The sequence below is a fragment of the Heterocephalus glaber genome, unplaced genomic scaffold (assembly GCF_053883595.1).
Source record: "Heterocephalus glaber isolate CG9 unplaced genomic scaffold, H.glaber_assembly_v1.0 deba00001481, whole genome shotgun sequence".
In the NCBI taxonomy this organism is placed as follows: Eukaryota; Metazoa; Chordata; class Mammalia; order Rodentia; family Bathyergidae; genus Heterocephalus; species Heterocephalus glaber.
This window is the reverse complement of record NW_028258317.1, coordinates 24,693,868-24,720,645: the sequence shown is the minus strand read 5'-3', so window position 1 is coordinate 24,720,645 and position 26,778 is coordinate 24,693,868. Positions and strand designations below refer to the sequence as shown.

Here is a 26,778-nt window from a genome sequence, read left to right as displayed (position 1 = left end):
TGTGTTTGAGAATTAAGGTGCATCTTTTGTTGAGGAGTGCAGAAGAAAGTAAAAGTTTAAAGAGAAAAGGCAAATTTTGCCATCAGCCATTTTTGCATCTGTTAATTTTTCCAGCCAAGTTTCAAGGGCCAAAATACAAAGTAAAGCAAGTTCTCTGCTTGAGTGGATTATGAAACTAGGAGAAAATTTAAGACTTCATGTTGGTAAGGTATTTTCAGTTGCTTTGAGATCACTTCTCTAAATTTTCTAACTTCACAAAATATACTTCAAATAAGAATCCTTTCCCCTTCTTATCAAAAACAGTTGCAGAGCTGGAAGATGTTTGGGGATTAGTTCCAGGAAGCATCTGGTAGTATGCTAAGGCTCCACCTCCTGTATATCACCATGAGGTTACAGAATTAGCCACAGCTAAGGAAATGAAACTAGTTAGGCCACAGGTTCTCATATTGTGGTTGTCCAGACCAGCAGTTATCAGCATCAGCATTGGTGCCACCTAGGAAATTTAGACATGCAAACTCTCTAGCCCAAGTTCAAATCCACAGGATCAGGGATGCGAAACTGGGGGTCCCCAGATCATGATTTGTTCACTTCTTCTGAACATTCTGATACCGCATGCTCAGGTTTGAGAACCACTGTGCTAGACTAAGTCAGTATTGTCAAATATTGAGTCAATACAGTTGTCCTTCACCTTATTTGCTCTTCTGAACACAGATGGTTTCTGTAGCTTCTGGACACAAAGAGGAGTACTACATTTGACCTCTCACTCAAACACATGGAGGACTTTTTTGGATTTTTCTCTTCTCCGTTCTTTTGTTCTTTGTTTTATTCTATTCCTCATTTTTCATCTTTTTCTTTTTTCTATTACTTTTACATAATTCTGTTAACTTTCTTTTTTTCTTCCTTTGGATTCTTTTTGTTGTTGTTGTTTTTGTTTTTTGGCACCGGGGATCGAACTCAGCACCTTGTGCTTACGAGGCAGGTGCCAGAACCAGTGAGCTAAATCCCCGGCCCTCTGTTGGATTCTTTAATCTCACCTTGCTCCTCTTCTCATTTTCCTTTTCTTTCTTTTTCAAATTTTACTTCTTTAACTTTTCCTTTTCCTTACCCTCCATTATTATAATTATTGTTACAATGAAGCTTTATTAATTTTTTTAGAGATTTAGGTGACTAAATGCTATTAGTGCTTAACTCTTTTCTATTGTTAAGGTGGTAGAGTTGTTTCACTTAGTAGATACTTACTGTATTCCAGGATTTGGTTTGTCTTTGTGCCTGTATTATTATTTTAGATCTTTTCTATTGATAAAGATGTTACAATTGTAGCTTTTGTTGGTTCTTATACCAATATTCAGTTTTTCTCTGATTTTATTAATTATTGGTGATTTCTTTACTATTACCAATGGTGACACAGTAGTGGCTGTTAATTTCTTTTACTGTGTGCTAATACTGCATCTGGTCTGTCTTTATGTCATCAATGTCACTGCAGTGCAGTTTGTTTCCTCTCTTTGTAGTGCTGGGGATCAAGCCCTCAGAAGAAGGTTGGTCACTAAGACCCTCACATATTACACTGAGTAGGTTGAAGAGAGGTATAAACACCAAATTATAATCAAACCCAAGGACACATTACAGGAAGACATATTCTAACTAAAGAGATATACATAGTAGGGACAGAGTCTCTCTACTCTAACTGATCTTCTACCTGCAGCAAAAAAACCAATAGAAATGTGGGAAAGCAAAGCAACAAGATGTCTTCAAAAACCATTGTTTCAAAAACTAATCTTATAGACACTGAAATAGAGGACATTACAGGCAAAGAACTCAAAAACAAAATGGTCAAAATGTTTAAAGAGCTAAAGAAGAAATACATAAGCAATTTTATAAGATGTTTATGAGCTAAAGAGGATTTTATTAAAGAGATAAAGGATTTTACTGATAAAATGTTGGATGAGCTTAAGGAAGGAACAGTTAAGACAATACAAGATATAAATAATAAGTTTGATAAAGAATTAGATATTATGAAAAGAAAGCAGTAAGAAATACAAAACATGAAAAATTCAATAGAAAGTATGGCTAGCAGATTCAACCAATGTAAGGACAGAGTGTCAGAAATTGAAGACAAGATGGATGTAATAGATCATAAACTGAATGATACCTTAAAAATGACACAACAACAGGTAAGCTGTATCCAACAGCTGCTAGATGACTCACAAAAGCCCATACCAGATTTATAAGAATAAAAGAAAAATTAGAAGACAAACCAAAAAGTATAAAAATCTATTGACTGAAATCATAGCAGAAAACTTTCCAAGTCTAGGGAACAGATTCATTATTCAAGTATAAGAGGCATATAGAATTCCAAATAGCTATGATCAGAAAAGAATCCCCCCCCCCATGACACATCATAATCAAAATTCTAGGGCCAGGGATTTAGCTCAGTGGTTCTGGTGCCTGCCTTGCAAGCGCAAGGTCCCGAGTTCGATCCCTGGTACCAAAAAAACCAACAACAACACATAATCAAAATACTAGAAATTCAACAAAATGAGAGAATACCAAAAGCTGTTAGAGAAAAGCAGTAAGTTACTTATAAGGGCAAGCCTATTAGAATTACAGCGGATTTATCAGCACAAACCCTAAAGGCCAGGGTAGCATAGAGCAAAGTTATTCAAGCCTAAAACTCTCCTGTAAAATTAGCTTTCAGAATTGACTGAAAAGTAAAGACTTTTCATGACAAAGAAATCCTAAAGAAATAACATGACCACAAAATGACCATTGTAGGAAATATTCAGGGGAATTGTAGAGACAGGGAGGCCACCAGCACCAAAGAGCCAAAAGAAATATACATATCTAACTGGGACAATAGTTAAACGAAAAGAAGAAAACCCCAAAGGATACAGAAGTGAGAAACTAAGCAATGATAATTCTCAATGGTCTTTAAGTCCCCAATCACAAGACATAGACAGGCAGATTGGATCAAAGTTAAAATGCAACCATAAGAAGACACACCTCATGCAAAAGGAAACTCATAGACTAAGAGTGAAAGGATGGAAAATACAAATTTTTCTAATATATTAAAAAAACTTTCACACTTCTCAAACATAAACTATATATAACTTAATAGAAGAACTGGTATGTAGTAACTACTCAGTAAATACTAGTACCCTTTCTCTTGTCCCTCAAATATTTGCCTGTTGTTCATCAAAAAGAAAGAGATAGAAATAAGATATTGGTATCCCTAAAATATCTAAAGGTAAATTCAGGGAGGTGATTGGTAAGCATTCTGTATACAAACTATACTTTTGAGTTTAACATATCAAATATGGTAATTCTAAGAGCAAAATTTCTTAAACATTAATGGTGATTAAAAATTAAGATTACAAATATTTCTCATTTTTTCCTGAGATACCTATATTTTCTCACTCAAAAGTAAAAATTATATATCCAGTGTCTTCATCATCATTTCAAAAATTTCCAACAGTAACATGTTTTTCATTAACAAATATCCCTGTGAAGACTGTAGATACCTACAGGGTGGTTCTCTTGGACTCTTCTTGAGGGACCTGCATCCTTTGAACAACTCCTGCTGAAGAAGGACCTCAGAAATAAATTAGAATACCCATATATACCTATCTCAGCAAATTTGAATTGTACCAGTGTTTTCCAAAACTACTCAGCAATGAGTTTTCAGACTTAGGTCCATGTAAAAATCATTTCATTATCTTGTTAAAAATTCAGAATCTGTTAACATCTTCACATTATTGATTTAGTGATCTAGGGTGAAATTCAAAGGAAATGTATTTTCATCTAATATCCAAACATTCAGTGCAGGTTGTTAAGAGTACCAAACCCTAAGAAAAATAGATTCTCTCCTTTGATAATATCCCCATTTACGTAAGTGTTGGTATAATAGAGCATGGTGCCATTGTAGCTATGTCCTTTATCCCAACCATGATTCAGACGTCACTCTGGGTAGTGGTGGGATGTGGAGAGGGTGTCAAGAGGATCATATGGATGAATGGCAACCTTTTTAGGACTAGGGTTCTTCAACTGGTTTTGAGACATGATTGAAAGGAGATAGAGTACTAGCTTATGCTGTGAGACAACTAGCACAATAAGCCCTTCACAACCAAGTGACAAAGTATGTCATAGATGAGGGAAAAAAAGCTTCCATTGCATTCTTGTTACATCAGGCTAGACACTCTGAGAATGGCCAGCGACACCATCCTTTGTGTGGACAATGCTATTCTCAAGGCTGGTGAGGGTGACCCTGACTGGGGAAAGGTGATGTGAATAATAAGGACTGGATCAGGAAAAGGAGGAGTCTGGCTCTGTGTGGGGCCTGTCCTTACTTGGAACACATTTGAGAGAGCGATTGGGAGACTGTAATAATGGGACAGCTGGAAAAGAAGGGTGAGCTCTTCTAAGTATACTATCCAGGTTCTTAAGCCAGGAGATATCAAGTCATGTGTTTTCATCTATTTTAGAGGGTCATTGTGCTGAAGGTGTATCACTTGCTGAATGGGATATTGTTAGACATTCACCTAGCTAATTAGAAACTGTCAGGGATGGTATGAAATGTATGCAATGTCATTTTACTACAGGAGCCTTCTTCACACTTGAACACTTAGAATTAAATCAATGACTGACATTCCAACTCCTAGATCACAAGTGAATTCAGAACCCCTCAAGGTCTTGGCTGCAGGTGGCATACATCTGTTTTTTACACTACCCCCCAGCATTCATACTCATACTGTATTCATTAAGCATTTTATAAATAGCATAGATAAATTAATAGTGCATTTATCTGGGAATAATGATAAATGTGTACTTTAAATACAGTAAGCCTGTAAGTTGGATTCATTTGTGATCTGACTGAGTCATGTACAGTAAACTGTGAATCTTATATAGTACACCTGTAAAAGTTTGCAACTCGAATGTTTGTAAGTGGGAGACTTACTGCATTTTTAAAAAATTATATGCTATAAAAGAGCAGGAGAAGGGTTGGCAGCATCCATTAGAGTAGACAAAATTCCTAAAGTCTTTGACTCTGGAAGAATAAAGCTTATTTGACATTGATCTTTTATTCTTAGACCCTCTTTTACTGGAGCTATTTTGGATCATATTTGTCTTAGTGGATTTATTAATATACTACAAGTTGGTGTGAGTGGGTGGATGGGATTGATGGTTCATAGATAATGCATATTATCTTTAGGTGATGATTGTACTAATTTGTCATAGCCATTGGCCATTATAGTTTCTTGAAGATTTCCTGGAGACCAGAAAAGATTCTATGATGGAATTTGGGATTGCTTCCTCGATATGTAAATCAATGATTTTTATCTGGTAGAAAAGAGGGCCTGATGTTATCCTAGGGACAAAGATTCTTTACTATTTTTTGGAAATGATTTGTTGGTGCTTTCAAACTTGGGATAGTTAAACATGGAGTAATGAAATCACAAGCAATAAAAATATATTCTAAAGCATATACACCCATACAACATATTTAACAGTTTGTGGAAGGAAAATGACTAGTGAATTATCTCTTTCTCTTTACTCAAAGTCTCCCAAACTTTTATAGTTCTTGTCTGATAACTTTATAAAAATTATTAGGCTTTTATAAAAATGGGAATGGTAAATGTTTTCCTAATCCAACTAACTGTGACATATAGATATCATGAATTACTAGATTCCATTAAATTAATTACTTAGTAAACAAAAGTAGCTACAGAGAAAATATATATTAAAAATATGTAGTTTGAACATTTATGTAAACAGTGATTTAACTTAGGATCAGTTATTACTTTATAGTGATAGGATTGAGAATGGACCATATTTATAATAAAGTTTTTGTTTTTGAGTCAACTTTAATGCACAATCAACATACAATAAGACCTACCCATTTTTTCCCCTGCCACCATTCCACTGCTCCGAGGGCAGAGGAGGTGAGCCATGCAGGTACCAGCAGCACCCCACCCCCACCCCGTGGAAATGAGAAGACATGTAAGCAAGCCTCAAAAACAGACTTCCACATCACCTACAGCAACCCCAAAGGGAAACGAGATGGAACAATCTGATATTCAAACACCTGGACTCCCTGAACCGGCCACAAAAGAGGATCTGGAAAAAATGAAATCAGAAATAATTTCTCAGATAACAGCAAAGATTGTGCCCATAGTGCAAGACATGATTAAGAAGTCTAGAGAGGACACAGATTAAAAAAATAGAGGAGCTGAGGAACATGATGTAATCCCAACATAGGAAACAAATAGAATCCATAAAACAGATGCAAACAGATTTCCAGGAGATTAAAAACTCCATTGAAAGTCTACGCAGCAGAATGAACAAATGTGAGGACAGAATTTCAGATAGAGAAGATAAGATTGCAATTAGTGACCAGGAAAAGCAAAATTTCTTTAAAATTGTAAGGAACCACAAGAAAGCAATCCAGCAGTTGCTAGACGATGCAAAGAAGAATAGCATAAGACTGATTGGAGTCAATGAAGAAACAGGAGAGAGTGAAGATGACATAAAAAAACTGTTCACAGAAGTGATGGAAGAAAATTTCCAAAGCAGGGGAAAAGAATTTGACATACACATAAGTGAGGCATATAGGACTCCAGCTAGCCTTGATCAAAAAAAATCTGCACATAGGCATATAATAGTTAGGATACCACTATAAAGAACTTAAAAACATCAGAACTCCCAAATTTAAAGACCCAATCTGAAAATGGGCATCTGAAATGAACAGACATTTCTCAGACAAAGTAGAAATAGCAAATAAATACATGAAAAAATGTTCAACATCACTGGTCATTCGAGAGATGCAAATGAAAACAATGTTGAGATTCCACCTCACCCCAGAAAGAATGGCTGCTATTACGAAATCAACCAATAACAAATTCTGGCGGGGCTATGGGGAAAGAGTAACCCTGCTCCACTGTTGTTGGGAGTGTAGACTGGTGCAACCACTGTGGAAATCAGTATGTAGATGCCTCAAAGAACTAGGACTGGAAGTCCCATTCGACCCCATTATTCTCCTGCTAGGGATCTTCCCCAAAGAATGAAAAGAATCATACCACAGTGATATATGTGCACCCATGTTCATAGCAGAGTTTGTGATAGCTAAAACTTGGAAATAGCCCAAATGCCCATCAACTGGAGACTGGATAAAGAAAATGTGTTTTTTAAAAATAAAATGGAGTACTACTCAGCCATCAAAAATGAGAAATTAGAGACATTTATAGTTAAATGGATGCACATTGAGGTGATACTCTTAAGTGAAATAAATAGGGCACACATGTATAAATACCGAATAGTTTCTCTGGTGTGAAAAACTGAAAGTGTAAATAAGGACTAAATGTATAATAGGTAATGTGAAATAGGAAGAAAAGGGGCAAAGGGGAAGGAAGTGGGAGAGGTAGGGGAAAGAAAGGGAATGGAATTAATATGAGAAAATGGAAAAATAGGAAGAAAATCTTTGTAAATAGGGAGGAATGGAGGGTTGAAGGGAAGGCTGGGCAAGGGTGAAAAATAAGAACCAAGAGAGACCATGTAAAGGTGCAAATTTCCAATGATGGAATGTCATTATATTGTATACCTAAAATGTACCAATGATTAAAATGAATAATTGATAATGCAAAATATGAAGAAAAGGTCCAAAGGGGTAGGGGTAGTGGGAGGCACAGGGGAAAGGAAAGAAGGGAAAGGAAAAAATGCTGAGAAATGGAAAAAATGGAAATAAAATCTTTGTACATAGGGAAGGGTGGGCTAGGAATGGGGAAAAAGTAAGAACCAAGATGCATCATGTAAAGGTACAAGTTCCCAATGAGAAATGTACATGTATTGTATACCTAAAATGTACCTATAAAGGAATTTAAGTAAAAAAAAAAAAAAAAAAAAGGATTCCAGAAACCCAACAGAAGAACAAAATTCTACAAGCAGTGAGAGAAAAGAAACAAATCACATACAAAGGAAAGCTCATCAGAATCACAGCAGACTTCTCAACACAAACCCTCAAGGCAAGAAGAGCTAGAGAGCGGCCAGGAACTACACGGGGACAAGGGCACTGGCGTCAAGGTGGAGTCCGAGCTGCTCGGCACCCGCCTGTTGCTGGGCGGCGGCTCCTACAAGTGCATCAAGTGTAGCAAGGTGAGGCTCCTGAGCGCCTGGCCTGGTCAGGCCCGCGCCTGAGTCCCCGGCCCTAGTCCCGCCAGCGCCCTCATCCCGCGGAGTGATGTATTTCAAGCCCTAATAGAAAACAGCCTCCAACCCAGATTGATGTACCCTGCAAAACTATCTTTCAAAGTTGATGGAGAAATAAGATACTTTCATGATAAAGAGAACCTTAGGAACTTCATGAATACCAAACCAGCACTCCAAAAAATTTTAGACAATATCCTAGGAAAAGACAATGAGGATCACAACCCCAGGAAGCCCAGCAGAATGAATCCTTTGGGCGTGACAAATTCAACCCAAAGGGGGAGAATCCAACATAAAGAAAAAGTCATGACAAGGCTTTTAAAACTTTTAACTTCATCTCCCTAATAAATGTATAATTCAATCTTGTTAATGTACTGATTAGTATTTTTCTGATTCTAGTGTTGCACACCTTTCCTTGTGCTGTACTGGCTATTTATCATCTTGTGTCTACTTTTCAATTGGCTTGTCTATTAATGAGCTGTAAGAGTTCTTTATATTCTGGTCATAGGTTATATGCATTGTAAATATGGTCTGTTTAAGGACTACTTTTCATTTTAACGATGTCATTTACATTTCTAAATTTTGATGGAATCTCATTTATTGATTTTTTTCTTTTATACATCATGTTTTTTGTATCCTAGGAAGTTCTTGCCTACCCTAAATTCATAAATATTCTCCCATATAATTTCTTCTTAAAGTTTTATAGTTTTAGTCTTTCATGTTTAGGTTCATAGATCCTTTCAAGTTATTTTTATGTATGTAAATAAAGGGTTAAGGTTAATTTTTTATATACAGATTCCAGGTGTTCTAGTGCTTTTTGCTGAAAACACTATCTTTTCCTCGGCTCTTGATTTGAGTTTATATTCTATAAAATGTTAATGTTAAATAATCTTTCAAAACTCAGTGGACCATATATGTGTAGTTCTATTTCTAGATTCTCTGTTTTAATCCAATGATCTATATGTCTTTCCTTACACCAACACTGCCTTGATTACTGTAGCTTCAGAGGAAGTCTTAAAATTAGGTACTAAATGTCTTCCAACACTGGTTTTTTTTTTCCTTTTCTTTTTCTTTTTACTTTTCTAGGTCCTTTGTACTCATACATAACTTTTAAATTTCAGTATCCAATTCTTCATTTATAGCGAGTATACATAGACCTGAATTTTTATATATACCTTGTGCTTTCTAATCCTGCTAAATTCAAGTACAAGTTGTAGGGTCCCCTAGAGATTTCTTAGTATTTTCTCTGTAGATGATCATTTCATCTACATATAAAGATTTTGCTTCTACCTTGCCAATCCTATCCCAATTGTGTCATTTTATTCCCAGACTATTTTGGTTTAGGGCTATGTTTCAAAGTTTAATAGACAGGGCTGGGGATTTAGCTCAGTGGTTCCGCTGCCTGCCTTGCAAGCGGAAGGACCCGAGTTTGATCCCTGGTACCAAACAAAACAAAACAAAAAAATGTTTAATAGACAAATGAAGAGTAGGCATATCTGTCCTTGTTCCCCACCTTAGGGAGAAAGCATTGCATCTTCTCCATTCACATAAACATTTTTGCTGGAAGTATGGAGTGCATGTCTTTAATCTGTTGAGAAGGTTCTGTTCTACTTCTAGTCTCCTGATAGCTTTTACCACGAACGGCTGTAGAATTTAGTCCGATACTTTTCCTCCAACTAGTGATAGGATCATATGGCTTTTTCCTTTCCTCTATTAAAATGATGACTTTTGGGGGTGGATCTTCCAATCCTTAACCAACACTGCCATCCCTGTAATAAAACCACTTTCAACCTACTGCCAGATCTGACTTCTAATAGTTTGTTTTGTTAAACAAATTTTTATCTATGTTCATACTTTTTTCTTCTATTATCTTTATCCAGTTTTAGGATTAGCACAATGTTGATTTCTTAAAATGAGGGGAGAAGTGTTCCTTTTTTTTCTGCTTTAAATGTTTGATATAATTTATCAGTTAAAATGTATATGAGCTTGTTGTTGTCATATAGGTAGGTTTTCAAGTTAGGAATATACTTTTTTAAATAGGTGCTATTCAAATTATATATTTCCTCCAGAGTGAGTTTCATTAATTTGTCTTCCAAGGTATTTCTTCGAAGTTGTCAAATTTATTTTGAAACAGATTTTTGTAATATGCTTTCTATATCCTTTTAAATTCTGTAAAATCTGTGATAATGTCTCCTAGATCTTGATATTGTAATTTAAAAAATGTAGAATTGATATTGTGTAATAGGAAGTAAAGGTCTGAAGGAGCAGGGGAAGTGGGAGGCGTAGGGGAAAGGAAAGAAGGGAAAAGAGAAAATATGAGAAAAGGAAAAAAATGGAAACAAAGTATGCAAATAGGGAAGGATGGAGGGGGTGAAGGGAGGGGAGGGGAAGGGGAAAAAAATTAGAACCAAGATACTCATGTAATGGTACAAGATCCTAATTATGTATGTAACTACATTTTATACCTAAAATGTACCAATAAAATTAATGGGGGGAAAAAAGAGTTACCCATTTTAATTGTTCATTTTGATTACCTTCGCCAAATGTATACAACTGTGTGACCACCACTTCAATCAAGACATTTCTGTTACCCAAAGATGTGGCCTCAGGCCTCTTTGAGGTCAATATTCTCTCCACCACCTCCATTCTTGGCCTCAGTCACCACTGCTTTGCTGTTACTGTAGATGAGGTTGGCTTTTTTTCCTTAGAATTTAATGTAAATGGAATCATATGGGCAGCACTCTTGTTTGGCTTCTTTCTTTCAGCATAACTATATTAGTCTACATTGTTACATAAATCATACTTCATTCCTTTTAATTGCTGAGTATTATCTGTTGTGTCGGGTTTTTATGTACACTACTACGTTTTAATAGATTAAAGCTATTATAAGTAAACCTATGAACATTCTTTTTTAAAATTAATTTCATTCATATTTTTAAGGTATACAATATAATGACATTTATCATTGAAAATTTGCACCTTTACATAATCTCTCTTGGTTCATATTTTTTTCTCCATTCCTCTGCCTTCCTTCAACCCCGCCAGTCCCTCCCTGTTTACAAAGACTTTGTTTCCTTTTTTTCATTTTCTCATATTAATTCCATCCCCTTCTTTCCTTTCCCCTACCCCTCCCACTTCTCCGTCCCCTTTACCCCTTTTCCTCCTATTTCACATTATCTATTATACCTTTTAGTCCTTATTTACACTTTCAGTTTCTCACACTAGAGAAACCATTCAGTATTTACACATGTGTCCTATTTATTTCACTGAAGAGTATCACCTCAAGGTGTACACATTTAGCTATAAATGTCCCTAACTTCTCATTCTTTATGGCTGAATAGTACTCCATTTTTTTTTTGTACCGGAGATCGAACTCGGGTCCTTGCACTTGTGCAGCAGGCGGTGAAACCACTGAGCTAAATCCCCGCCCTAGTACTCCATTTTATAAAAAAACACATTTTCTTTATCCAGTCTCCAGTTGATGGGGAACTGGGCTGCTTCCAAATTTTAGTGCACATATATCACTGTGGTATGATTCTTTTAATTCTTTGGGAAGATATTCAGCAGGGGAAGAGCTGGGTCAAGTACTTTGAGGTATCTCCATACTGATTTCCACAGTGGTTGCACCAGTCTACACTTCCACCAGCAGTGGAGCAGGGTTCCTATTTCCCCACAGCCCTGCCAGCATTTGTTATTGGTTGATTTCATGATAGCAGCCATTCTTTCTGGGGTGAGGTGGAATCTCAGTGTTGTTTTCATTTGCATCTCTCCAATGACCAGTGATGTTGAACATTTTTTCATATGTTTATTTGCTATTTCTACTTCTTTGAGAAATGTCTGTTCATTTCAGATGCCCATTTTCAGATTGGGTCTTTAAATTTGGGAGGTCTGAATTGTTTTACATTCTTTATAGATTCAAGATAGTAGACCTTTGCCTGAGGAACAGCAGGTGAAAATTTTTTCCCACATTCTGGGTTGTTTCTTCACACTGTTGGCTTTTTAATAAGAAGAGATCCCACTTGTTGATTGTTTGTGTTCACGGGCAACTGAGGTTTTGTTCATAAAATCTTTTCCTATATCAATGTATTCAAGAGTTCTACCTAACCTCTGTTCCAGCTGGTTCAGTGGTTCTGTTTTAACATTTAGATATTTAATCCATTTTGATTTTAATTTAGTGCATGGTGAGAGATGTAGGTCTAGTTTTAATCTGTGGCAAGTTGAAACCCAATTTTTCCAGCACCATTTATTAAAGAGGCTATCTTTCCTCCAATGAGGGTTTTTGGCTCCTTTGTCAAAGATTAGGTAGCTGTCTGGAGTTCTTTCTGCATCTTCTAATCTGTTCCACTGGTCCTCAGGTCTATTTCTTTGCCAGTACCATACTGTTTTTATTACAGTAACTTTGTAGTATAGTTTCAAGTAAGGGGTTGTGATGCCCCCTGCCATGTCTCTGTTGCTTAGAATTGCTTTTGCTATTCTAGGTCTCTTCTTGCGACAAGTGAATTTTTGGATTGTTTTCTCAAGATCTGTGAAGTATGCTGCTGGTATTTCAATTGGGATTTGTATTGAATCTATATAGCAATTTTTTTTTCTTTGTACTAGGGATCAAACTCAGGTCCTTGCACTTGCGCAGCAGGCAGCAAAACCACTGAGCTAAATCCACAGCCAGTAGTTTTGAAAGTATGGCCATTTTCACTATGTTGATTCTTCCTACCCAGGACAAAGGGATATCTTTCAATTTTCTGATATCATGTTCAGTCTCTCTTTTCAGAGAGCTATAGTTTTCAGAGAAGAGGTCTTTGATTTTTTTGTTGGGTTAATTCCTAGGTATTTCAGTTTCTTGGATGCTATTGTGAAAGGAATTGTTTGCCCTATTTTTCTTTCAGTGAGTGTGATGTTTGTGTAGAGGAAAGCTATTCATTTTTCTGTGTTGGTCTTGTATCCAGCTACCTTACTGAATTAGATTATTAAGTCTAGAAGACTTTTGGTGGAGTTCTTGGGGTCTTCTTGGGGTCTATAGAGTATCATGTAATCTGCAAATAATGACAATTTGACTTCTTCATTTCCTATCTTTATTCCTTTTATTTCTTTCTCTTGTCTAATTGCTATGACTAATGTTTCCAAGATGATATTGAACATGAGTGGTGATAGTGGACATCCTTGTCTTGTTCCTGATTTTAGTGTGAAGGATTTCAGTTTTAGACCATTTAGAATGATATTGGCTGTTAGTTTTTCATAGATGGCTTTTATCAGTTTCAGGTGGGGACCATCTATTCCAATTTTTTTGTAGGGTTTTTATCATAAATGCATGTTGGATTTTGTCAGTTGCTTTGTCTGCATCTATTGAGATGATCATATGGTTTTTGTCCTTGGCTCTATTGATATAGTGTATTACATTTATTGATTTGTGTGTGTTGAACCATCTGCTGCATCCCTGGGATGAATCCCACTTGGTCAGGGTGTATGATCTTCTTGATGATCTTCTAAATTCTATTTGCCAGTATCTTTTTAAGAATTTTTACATCTATGTTCATTAGTGATATTGGCCTATAGTCCTCTTTTCTGGCTGCATCTTTCTCTGCTTTGGGGATCAAGGTGATGCTTGCTTCCAGGAATGAATTTGGGAATATTGCTTCTCTTTCAATTTCATTGAAGAGTTTAAACAGTAGTGGCAATAGTTCCTCTCTAAATGTCTTGTAGAATTCAGCAGTGAAGCCATCAGCCCTGGGCTTTCTCAGTTGGTAAGTTTTTAATTACACTTTCAATTTCATTGATTGATATTGGGTTGTTTGGAATTTTTAAGTTTTCTTCATTCGACTTTGGTAATTCATACATATCTAGGAATCTGTCCATTTCTTTCGTGTTTTCTGTCTTATTGGCATATAGGTTGTGGAAATAGGTGTTGATGATCCTCTGGATTTCTGCTGGGTCCATTGTAATTTCACTCTTTTCATTCCTAATTGTGTGGATTTTGGCCTTTTCTTTCCTTTTTCTGATAAGCCTGGGTAAGGGTTTGTCAATTTTGTTTATTCTTTTGAAGAAACACCTCTTCGCTTCATCGATTTTTTTTGTATCATTCTTTTAGTCTCCATTGGATTGATTTCTGCTCTGATCTTTATAATTTCCTCCCTTGTATGATCTTTGGGTTTTTCCTGCTCTTCTTTTTCTAGAAGCTTAAGGTTCAGCATCAGGTTGTTTATATGAGCTAGCTCTGTTTTTCTAATATGAGTACTCACTGCTATTAATTTCCCTCATAAGACTGTTTTCATTGTGTCCCATAGATTCTGATATGTTGTACTGTCATTTAATTTTAGGAACTGTCTGATTTCTTCAAGTTCCTCTGTGACCCATTGGTTATTCAGAAGTGTGGTCAATTTCCATGTTTTATGAAATCCTTGCAGTTTCTTTTGCTATTGATCTCCAATTTCATCACACTATGGTCTGATAATATACAGAGAATAACTTCAATTCCTTTGCATTTACTTAAACATGTTCTTTGAGCAAGTATGTGGTCTATTTTGGAGCATGACCCACGTGCAGCTGAGGAGAATGTGTATTCTGACTTTGTGGGGTAGAACACTCTGTAAACATCTGTTGAGTTCATTTGTTGAAGAGTTTGATTGAGTTCTAGAAGTTCATTGCTCATTTTTTGTCTAGTTGATCTATCTGTTTGTGACAGTGGGGTATTGAGGTCTGCCACTACTATTGTATTACTGCTTATTTGATTTTTCCTCTTCATTGGTATTTGTTTTATGTAGTTGGGTGCACTATTTCTTGGTGCATAAATATTATGATTGTTATCTCTTCCTCTTGGATTGTTCCCTTTACAAGGATGTAGTGTCCTTCGTTGTCTCTCTTAATCATTGTCGTTTTGAAGTTCATTTGATCTTCAAAGAGGACAGTTAGTCCTGCTTTTTTTTCGGGTTCCTCTTGCATGGAGTATTGTTTTCCACCCTTTAACTTTCAGTCTATGAGTTTCTTTCTGAATTAAGTGTGTTTCTTGTATGCAGCATATTGTTGGATCTTGCTTCTTGACCCACTCTACCAGTCTGTTTCTTTTGATTGGTGAAATGAGACCATTAACATTGATGGTTATAACCGATATGTATTGACTTACCCTTGTTGTGACTTTTTGTTGTTGTTGGAGTCTCCCCGTTTGGATTTACTTTCATGTTGTGCCTGATGGATTCATTCTGCTCAGCTTCCTGGGGTTATGATCCTCATTGTCTTTTCCTAGGATATTGTTTAAAAATTTTTGGAGGGTGGTTTGATATTCATGAAGTTCCTAGGGTGCTCTCTTTTGTGAATTTCTCCATCAATTTTGAAAGATAGTTTTGCAGGGTACATCATTCTTGGTTGGAGGCTGTTTTCCTTCAGGGCTTGAAATACGTCACTTCAAACCCTTCTTGCCTTAGGGTTTGCATTGAGAAGTCTGCTGTGATTCTAATGAGCTTTCCTTTGTATGTGATTTGTTTCTTTTCTCTAACTGCTAGTAGAATTTTGTTCTTCTGTTGTGTTTTTGGAATCTTAACTCTTATGTCCATATGTGTAGTTTTTTTTGATCAAGGCTAGTTGGAGTCCTATATGCCTCACTTATGTGTATGTTAAGTTCTTTTCCCCTGCTTGGGAAGTTTCCTGCCATTACTTCTGTGAACAGGTTTTTTAATGTTGTCTGCACTCTCCTCTGCTTCTTCATTGACTTTGATCAGTCTTACGTTATTCTTCTTTGCATCATCTAGCACCTCCTGGATTGATTTCTCACGGGCTCTTACTACTTTAAAGAAATTTTTTCTTTTCCTGGTCACTAATTGCAATCTTATGTTCTATATCTGAAATTCTGTCCTCACATTGGCTCATTCTGCTGTGTAAACTTTCAATGGAGTTTTTAATCTCCTGGAAATCTGTTTGCATCTGTTTTATGGATTCCATTTATTTCCTATGTTGTGATTCCATCATGTTCCTCAGCTCCTCTATTTTTTGATCTGTGTCCTTTTTAGATTTATTAATCATGTCTCGCACTATGGACACATTCTCTGCTGTTATCTGAGAAATTATTTCTGATTTCATTTTTTCCAGATCCTCTTTTGTTGCCAGTTTAGGTAGTCCAGGTGGTTGAGTATCAGATTGTTCCTTCTCATTTCACTTTGGGGTTCCTTTAGGTGATCTGCTCATTTCCCTTTGCAATTGCTTTAGGCAATCTGGAAGTCTGGTTTTGAGACTTGTTTACTAGTCTTCTCATTTCAATGGGGGTGGTGGGTTTTTTTCCTGGTACCCATGCATCTCACCTACTTGGCACTGGGGGTGGCTCTGCTCCTGGTCGCTGGGGGCAGTGGTATGGTGGCCCCAAAGGCTCCTCCTTGGTGCTCTAGAGGTTGTTCTTAATCAGCCTGTGCTATTACCATGATGTGCATGTTTCAGAAATTCCAAATGAGGCCAGTCAGTATCTAATTCAGCATCCAGTCCCTGAGCACATGGTCCTTGGGCATCGAAGCCATAAATATTTCACCCCCCAGTTTGTGATTTAGTTTGTAGAGGATCCAGTACATTGTCAGCTGGCTCCAAGGCAAGGCAGCATTGCGGAGGGACGTGGCAGAGATGAAATAGTCCACAGCGTGGCAGCCAGGTAGCAGCCCTATGAACATTCTTATACATCTTGTATGGATATCAGTTTTTATTCTCTTTTATAAATATGCCGATGTGGATTCATTGGGTAAATATTTTTCTTTCAAATATTTTTATGTGTTTATTTTGTTTATTTTAGGGCCTAGTTCATTTTACTCTCAAATAAATACCTTTTTATTTGTAATTCAACAATTTGATTAAAGTTTTTCTGAGAAAAGAGTCATGGCTTAATTTTCTTTTCATCTTAGTTGGTGTTAAGTTGTTAGACTCTGGCAGTAGTCCAGATATGGTGTAATTCTTGGGTAATGTTGCTTCTATTTCTGGGAACTGGAACTGATCTTAACTTAAAAGGGAAAAAGGGAAATATTCTCTGTCAGAACATTTAGAAAGAAGAGACCTGGGGACAGAGAGATGATATCAAAATCATTAGCCTATGAATTGAATAGAAAAGCAAGGTTAAGCATAAGAAGTAAGATAAACAGAAAAAAGACCTGAAATTTCTTTTGAGTAAACACCCAAGTATAAATTCAGAGTACAGAACCAATTTCAAAATCATCTTCAAGGTCTTTTCATAATGTAGAATGCAAACATATCACTTTACCTTGGGTTCTTTGGAGACTTTAAAGGCTGAAAACCCTTAAGTATTTAATATTTTCTCATGAACATAAAACAGGTATAGGATTTTCTTTCTTTCTTTACTTTTTAATAGCATATTATAATGGGTATTAGGTTAAAGAGTCCTTCTATATCAGAATGTCAGGAAATTGTTCCCTGTGCTACACAACACATATTTTTCATTCTTTCCTTTTCCTAAACCCAGATATAAACTAGTTGATCTACTTGAAAGTATGCTTTAACTTGGTGTTGTAATGAGTTTGTTGGCTTAAAAGGAACAGCTACTCAAATCAATTCAAATAGAAAAAGAAGAACATGAAGAAGATATAAAATCATGTCACTGAAGTGAGAAAATTCAGTTCATTGAAACTGGGTCAGAAGATTGAAAGCCACTGGGATCTTAGGAGTTCTCTTTCACCGACTTTGCCATCCTCTGAATCTTTCAGATTTTCTGTCTCAGTTTGTTTTTATTTCTCTTTCACTGCATCTCTTTTGTGTAATATATTCTTTCAAATTTGTTATTCTCTGAAACTCTCCTTCATTTTTTCTCTGCTGGATGGTTTAACCTGCTAATCTATTGCCTCTGCTTCTTAATAACATGGCTTGTCTTGACACTAATGCTACCCTCAACTCCACAAGACTTTTCAGCTTTTCTTGGCACAATCTATGAGAACCCATTTGGTACCAGGGTGGGCAGGCTGTTCATCTTTGGTCACCATTGGTGGCCAGGATGGGTAGGGTTACATAGTTCTAATCTGGCTACTGCCCTTTCCCTTTACATAGGGACCATGAGCAGGAGAGTTTAAGGAAAAGTTAGGCATGGCAGGCAATTGAATGGCACACCACCATGAATGGTCTTCTGCTTACTAGAGGTGTTTGAAAAATCTGTCCTATTAGGCATGATCATCTAATACTTCCCTGATGTATAGTGGATGAACTATACATACAGGCTTACATGCAGATAAACTAGGGCTATCCAAATAGGTAGCTAGTTAAATTTCAAGCTTGTCCATCATTTGGAAAAAAACATCCCTCCTCATGTCTAATTAACAATGTCTGTATTGTCAGTGACCTGCTAACTGATTTGATTTGAAACAACTATTTTTAATGCTTCTTTGATGCACCATAAACAAAGAAGTGAGTCAATTTAAAGGATAGTGACTCCAGAACTGTAATAACATTAAAGAATGTATCTGAAATTGGCTATGTCTGCTGAGCTAATATCATGCTGTCTGACATTTTCAGATCTAAAGTCATGAACCTGAAGCCTGTATTTTGACTAGTCTAAAATGTTATAATCTTGGATTTAACGAAAACCAGCTATCAATTTTGACTTTGTCTTTAACTCATCAGGGTATAATGGCCTTCAAGGTAATTTTTAATCTATATGTAAATTTCTATAACAGCTGTAGTATAAACTTGATGTGCAAAAAGGATTGAATGAAAGTAATATTTCGAAAATAATGTCAATAAAGAAGCTGTACAAGTAATACATGACAGTCAATGAATTTGAACATAGGTTATATTAAGACACTTTCAACAAAATTATTGTCATTGAAAATTTTCTGGGGCTGATAATGCATGAAGTAATATGTAGAACAGAGAATTAAAATAAGATTTCATTATAGGGTTGTTAAACTATGTTAAAGGTCACACAATTTTTCATTTGGCAGATCAATATAAAAGTTAATATCTTAAAAAAAAGTTGATATCTTTACTGAATTCATTTTCTACTCAGTAAAGTGACTTAAAGCAATTAAAACTCTTATTTTTTTGATACAAAATTATATGCCTTGTCTACCTAGTCTAGGTTTATAAGTAAATACTGTCTAATGTTTATAGTGGTGTGAGACATACTAAAATGTCATGAAAACCCTAATTTTTCCTAGAAAGAATGAAGGTTATGTTAATATATGATTTCCTACATCTAAAAATTCTTTCATTTTCATGGAACAGTGTTGCACAGGGCAATGTTTGAAGAATATTAATAAAAATCATAGGTACTCAAACTTCATTCTGAAGTCAGTGAGTATTAGTCTCTAATTTCACTTGTCTACCACAAGGAACAGAAGAAAAAACAGAAATATTAGAGTGAGTTATTTTGGCTACCATTTTCCTTTTTGTAATAGTTTAGTTAAGCTAAGAGAGGTGCCACATGCCTGTAATCCCAGAATTTGGGAGGCTGAGGTAAGAGAATTGCAGGGAATTTGAGGCCAACCTGGGTTACATAGTGAATTCAAGGCCAGCCTGAACTACATAATGAGACCCTGTCTCAAAGAAAAAAGAAAAGAACCACCCCCCAAACCAACAACAACAACAACAACAACAACAACAATATCAGAATAGTTCAGTTAAAAGAAAGGCAGAAAATTACCTCTGGGCTGATGGCTATGCAAAAATGAAATGGTGGATTCTAAATACAACCTAGGACATAATGTCTAAGCTCTTTTAATTTCAACTGGCTTTAATTCAATGTACTCAGGGAAATCAGTAGATTAATGATTTGGATCATTGTCATTATGATCAGTGAAAAATACAAATTGCTGTCCCTAAGGTACTTCTATGCTTAATCACGTTAATATTTTGACTGGGAAGAGATAATAAACACCTTTGTCCTTTAAATATCAACTCAAAGAAATTTTTAAAAATTCTGACATTTGTGTTTGTATTGGAATTTTTTGTGTTGGCTGGATCTCACTATGAAGTGATTATCATGCAGTGGCATTCTTACTGAGAAATGATTTTTTGTTGCATAAAAGATGAACAGAGATCAGTGAGCTGTGTCTGCTGATAGACTATAATTTGCAGACTGTGATGTCAAAGCAGATTTGGGATTTGAGGCAAAGTTAGTGATTCTGTGGCAGTAGTGAATCATGCACAATTTTATCCCACCACATCCTGTCACATAGTGTAAATTTATATAGTCATACACATACATAGTCATATACATAGTCATATAGTCACAATGGTGTATGTTAAATGCTGTGTAATACCTGGCACAGAGTAAGAAAGTAATAGTTATGAAACATACCCTCAGTGTTTTCTGACATTTTCTTGACAATATGATCAATATATTTTCTGCTAACTTGTATATTAAGGTGCTCTGTGTCTTTCAGAGCTCAAAACAGTATTGTGTAAACTAAGTTGATTTGCTTACCTTGTGAACAGACAGGCACTGATGTACAGGGTTTTTCCCACACTCACAAGTTCTGGAACATATCTTGGTGGTTTTGGCAGCCACATTCTTTCACAAATCATTTGTGTGCCAGGTCCCTGAGAAACTGGTGTTGATGAAATGTGGAATTTGCGTGCATGCTTGAGTGTGTGTGTGTCTGTACCCGTGTGCCATGGAGTTTTGCTGGTGGTGGTAAAACTGCCATTTGTTACATCATTTTATTTGGCAAAAAAGACTGCCAATAGGACACAAGCTGCCAAAAATGAAAGCTAAAGAAAAAAGTATTAAAGTCAGCTTGAGAAAAAGTAAATTCATGCTAGATATAGGGAAATAGTATAAGAATGAGAGCTAATTTCTCACAGGAACAATGGTGATCAGAGACAATGGGATGGTATCTTTAAAGGTCTGAAATGAAAACAAAACCTCTCAATGTAGAATTCTATATCCACCATATGAATATATTCAAATTAGGGACATTTAAAATGATGAATGTTTTAGGTAATGGTGGATGGAAATGATGTGTTAGTAAATTTTAGGTAAATATTAGCCCACTTCCTTTCCTACCTAGATTTCTCTGGGGTACAGGTAAAATGTGTCCCTACTTGTCTTTTGTCAGTCTCCTCTCAGTTTGACCTCTCACCTTACCCATTCTATGCTGAATTTATTGCTGAGTTCTGTCCTCCCTACTTACTGCCTGACATTATGTTCAAATTAAGGCCTACTCTCATTCATATTTCTTCCCTTACTCATCCTCTTCTTTCTTGCATCAAAAATGATACTTGTGATCCTAAAACCTTAATGAGTTAGTCTAGAATGTTAAGATTTGTTAAATAAGTGTAGTGGAAATACAGATGCTATATTTATTGTTACCAAAAAAAAAATGATGAATGTTGAATTTGTTGCCAGCAGATTTGTACTGCAGGAAGTGCTGAAAGAAGTTAGATGGGAATTCAGGTCTACAATGAAGACTACATACCCGAGAAAAGGTAAATATGCATGCAAACCTAAAATGTTTTAGAGATTTTTTTTAATGCATGCTAAATATATAGTTGAACTTTAAAGGAATATTGACATTTAAAATAAAAACAGCAAATGTGTTTTGGTTTCTTCAGTTATAAATGAAAGAAAAAGAAATGCAGAAGTACCACAAAGGGTGGGAAAGGGTTAATGGAACTGTGCTGTTATGAGAGTGCTCCGCAGTGAGTGAAGTGGCATTGTAGTAAATGTGGCTAGGGAAGCTGATGAACTGAATTTATAATTTTAGTTAATTAAAATTCAAATGAAAAATTGAAGCTGTATAAATACTTTTCTAAAAAATACAGTTGTATTGTTCTTCTAGGACAACCTTTTACATCAGATTTCCAAGACTTAGTATCGATGCACTTTTAGAATGAAAAGTAATATTAATATTTTTATATTTGTTTCAGGTTGAACTGATACTGTTTGGGGTATATTAGGCTAAATAAAATGTTATTCAGTCAAAAAAAAAGACTGCTGATATAGTCAAGGATAAGATATTAAGATATGGAGCTTATCCTAAATTATCCAGGTAGGCCCCATCTAATTATATGAGCTCAGAAAAATAAATAAATTTCTTTCCAGAAATTTGACTTACTGGAGTCAGAGATGTGGAAGAAATCAGACAATTATAAAGCATGAAATGGGCGGTATTACCATTTCTGGTGTGGGAGGGGGTGGGTCACAGAGAAGGCCTGAGAAAGAATGTGGGCAGCTGCTAGGAGTGAAAACTTCCTCCTGGTTTATAGCAGCAAGTAAGTGGGAGCCTCAGCTATACCTGTGGAAGGAAATGAATTTTTCTAACACCTGAATAAGATTAGAAGAGAATTCTTCCCCAGCACCTTGAGTAAAGAATGCATCACTGCCAAGACCTTGAATTTGGTGGGTGTGACCCTAAGCAGAGTGCCTAGTCCAGCCCACCTAGACTTTTCACCTTTAACAACTGTGAGTTAATACATTTGAGTTGTTTTAAGCCACTAAGCTTGTGGATATTTGTTATAACAGCAATAGGAAACTAATACTGTGTTTATCTCTGAAAGATCCTTAGATAGAACTATTTTATATCCACTGGTTAGACTCCATCTACCTTCCTGGTCTTATATTTTGTCTGTTTAAATTCAATTCTACTAATTCTTGGCCCATTTTGTAACTTCTTACACCATTTTACAACTCATTATAACATCCATTTATATCCTATAACTTCCACGACATAGTTACAGTTTCTAAAACAGTAATCTGTAATGTCTATGATATATACAAAACCAATTCATAAATGTAGGACCCATGACTGGGGAAATTACCTATCTGATCTAAGTAACACATACCTCTGGAAAATGACTGAATTGTATAAAAATCTATATAAAAATATGCTATCTCCTCACTTTTATACTTCCTGCTGACAGCCTCTTTCCCTTTAAGCAATTGATTTTTAGTAGTTTGCAGTTTAGATTTCGAAAACTGGAATTTATCATATGAAACCATAATGTTAGGCTACTTCAAGGCTGTCATTAACAAACTTCAGCACTACTTCCTAAATAGAGAATTGCTTCTCCTTGGTCCACTTTAGCTCAAAGAGCAAATTAACTCATTTGTTTGCTTAGAAATTTGCTTCTGGAGTTAGATGGGAAGAATATGAGTTTACAGCTGAGTTAACTATAGCTATGAGAGCTCTTTCCATTAATTGCAGGCTATTGCAACAAGCATAGTATGCCCATTGTTTCTGTTTCCTTTAGTAATTTGTGAAAACACCCAAAGGCTTAATAATTGTGCCTTTGTATTCTGAAATAAATAAGCAGGATAGCCAATTAAGGGTACATGCATATAAATCAAAATTATTTTTCTCTTCTGTGCTTGCAAAAACCAAAAAAGAGCTACCTAGGCAAGACCTGTAGAAATTTACCAAACAGTTAGTGTTGTGATGTTCACTGGAATTGGGAACTGCTGCCCACATGCTTCATTAGCTCTAGAGTCATGGAGCTGGGTTTGAACTCCAAATCTGTTTCTTAGTGGCCATGTGATGTTGAGTGAGTTGCTGAGGTCCTTTCTTCTCTTATCGTGTGATGATAACATATATCTCAGATCTTTAAAATACTGTAACAGGCACAGTTCTCATGACCATTGATGAGGATGCTTTGAAGTTCTCTGCACATTGCATCATTGGTGTGAAACATTAAGTTAGTCAGAGCCTCAAATAATTTCTCCTGCTAAGCATGGTTAAGGGTTTTCTATATCTTTCAAAAGAATACGCATGACAAAATAAAATGGATGAGAGAGAGGGAATGTGGAGGAAAAGACTAAGATGAACATGGAATGTGTATGGAAGCTGACTTATATAAGCCCCAGAAATAATTAGTGTATAAGTGTCACCGACCCTCGTCCCTGAAAGCCAAATTTTTCTGAAAGACCTTTAAATATAATTTTGAAATGTGTTGTTTTTCAGGTACATCTATGCTGTGTTAATATCAAATATTTCAAGTCCATTCTCAGACTTGAACCTGAAGTTGTTTTTTCAGCATCTGGGAACAGAAATTGCACTTGTGTGTGCTGTGTTTATGATAGTAGCAGGGCATGTCCAGACAGATCCAAACATAAAAAGGATTATTATTTCACACTTCTTGAGCATTCCAGAGAGAGAACTATATTCTTAAATAGAGTTCTAATATTTTCCCTTTGATAGAAACTTAATTTGTAGGAAATTTAATTTGTTAAAAACTACCTTCTTTTCTGTTGGGATTTAGCTCAGTGGTTGCTGCCTCGCAAGCGCAAGGTCCTGAGTTCGATCCCCAGTACCAAAAAACCCTCCAAAAAACTACCTTCTTTTTCTGCTTAGCTATCAGCTCTGTCAAGGGCAATGTGGAAATTTGTTCTTCAGTCTAGCAGAGCCATTGTGTTGATGATTTTAGGTTAAAAAAAGTTTCATTGTTTTCTAAATAATAGTTTGTTAGAGGAAAGTTTATTATAGTCTCTTTAAGAATCATTTAAAATTGGAATCATTAAAATTTCAGGTGAGTTTATCTTAGCTGGCAGGGGAGATGTTAAACTGCCTGTAACAAATAAAAGTTGTTTTTTCACACAAGTTGCAAAAAATTCCCATCTCAAAAATATTAAACTGTGAGTCAAAAGTCATAGGAACCCAGAATTCACCCTAAGTCCCCTACCTTCCTCCTCCTTACCATTTATTCATTATGTTCTCATCCCTGCAGCCCTTGCCCAGTGTCTTTCCTCAGATCTTATTTTCCTCTTCTCTGGACCTTACACATGTCCTCACTGGTGTTGCTGTTTCTCCTGTTGCCCTTGCCACTACCACAAACCACCTCTACAGCTGTGTTGGTGTGATCTGTCTAGCAAGTCCAATTGTATTGCTGCCCTGGTTGAAAGCAGTTACTGCCTTCCACTGTTTGGAGAATGAAGTCCAAACTTTCTTTACATGCCAGGGGCTCATTATTTGGCCCTTGGCCGTATCCATTTTTTCGTCCCTACACCAGCGCCCCCCCCCCCCATGCTAAAACAGCTCCCTATCCCCTGAGCCCACAGCATTGCTTTATTCTCTACATCTCTGATTTCCATTTTCCTCATAAACAGTCATCTTCTGGAGACTGAACTCCGTGCTAACTCTCTCATCTCGCCTGCCCTACCCACACAGAACTGGCTTCTATCTCCTTTGGGTCTCCTCTATTCTGGAGAGACTTCTGGGCATAGCATTTGTTATGTTTTCTTGCATTTGTTCACATGACCATTTTTCAACTCCAGACTTAATCTCATTGAGATTAAGACTCTTATCTTATCTCACAAGTATTAATATGCTTGGCACTCAATATGCACTCATTACATATTTGCGGGAAAGAGGAGAGAATGGAAAGACCTGAAACAGAGTACTGTGCTTGACAGGTTTAATAATCTTGATAAATCTTGTCACCACTCAGAGTTTGTTTCCTCACCTGTTAAACAACAGTAATATCGTTCATTCTTCTCACTACACTAAAACAAACTCCTTTGTACACAGGCTGCTGGCATCAACTTTAGACACCATCTGCCCTCTGCTTTCCTCTGTGATCACATTTCAGGCCACCATGCCCCTCCTTCTAAGTTCTCCAGAGGAATTTGCCTTCTGATTGTTTTTAGAAGGTGGCAAGCTGCTTTCATTCCCAACACCCCGGCACATGCTACATTGGCTCTTGCTCATTGCTGTGAATGGGAGCTGCTGCCCTGAACTTCACAGTGCTTCTCATCAAATGCCACCTTTTCAGACAGGTCTTGGTTGACTCCTTTCTAAAGTAGATCTGCTTGTGTTAGCCTATTTTGTATACCATTCATGTTGCTATTTCTTTTTAACCCCATATTTGTGTTTATTTTTTGTACCTTCTTATGCACAGTTTCACTTTCCATGATTTCAGCTATCTGTGGCACTGGTGTCTGAAATATTAAATGGAAAATTTCAGAAATAATTTATAAGTTTGAAATTACTTTTATTATAATATATTTTTATAGTTGTTCTGTTTTGCTCTTAGTTATTATGATTAATTTCTGACTGTGCCTAATTTATAAACTATTATATGTTTATATGCAGAGGTTAAAAAACATGGGGGAGAGAGAGAAAGAGAGAGAGAGAGAGAGAGAGAGAGAGAGAGAGAGAGAGAGAAAGTGGAGAGAGACAGAGACAGAGAAACAGAGACTTGTCCTGTCTGCAGCTTCAAGCTTGTGCTGGGGGTCTAGGAACTTATTCTCCATGGAAAAGGGTGAATCACTATATTTTGCTTATTTTGGGGGGCCATAGTCCCTGCTGATATCAACTAGAAGTACAAAGATCATTAGTCATACTCTTCATTTTTATGGCCTAACATGTTGCAAGTATGTAAGTGTATAGGTTATACACTATAATATTCTGGAATTCTTTTTTGCAGTTGTCTTCAAAGTAAGCTTATAAATTCTTCAAAATTACTAAGTGATTTTTCTTTACAATCACGTCTTAGATAATATCAAAATGATATTATTCGGTTTGATCCCTCACTTTATTTATCACCCTTGGCTCTGAACAAGTTTTTGATGGTTTTAAGTATGCTTCTAAAGGATAAAAAATTTCCATTCCTTACAGGGTAAAAATCTGAAGATGTTAAGGATATGTCCCAGGGATGATGGCAGTTCCAAAGAGGGATCCTCTT

At 36.2% G+C, this 26,778-nt stretch overlaps 1 long non-coding RNA gene across 1 annotated transcript in view; it reads left to right on the top strand.

Moving 5' to 3' along the window:
- LOC110347743 (uncharacterized) overlaps window positions 1–26,778 on the top strand; it is a 185,241-nt gene that overhangs the window by 87,577 nt on the left and 70,886 nt on the right. The window contains exon 2 of the long non-coding RNA XR_015440044.1: window positions 21,512–21,588. This is a non-coding gene — a long non-coding RNA (uncharacterized LOC110347743). The remainder of the gene's footprint in view (window positions 1–21,511; window positions 21,589–26,778) is intronic.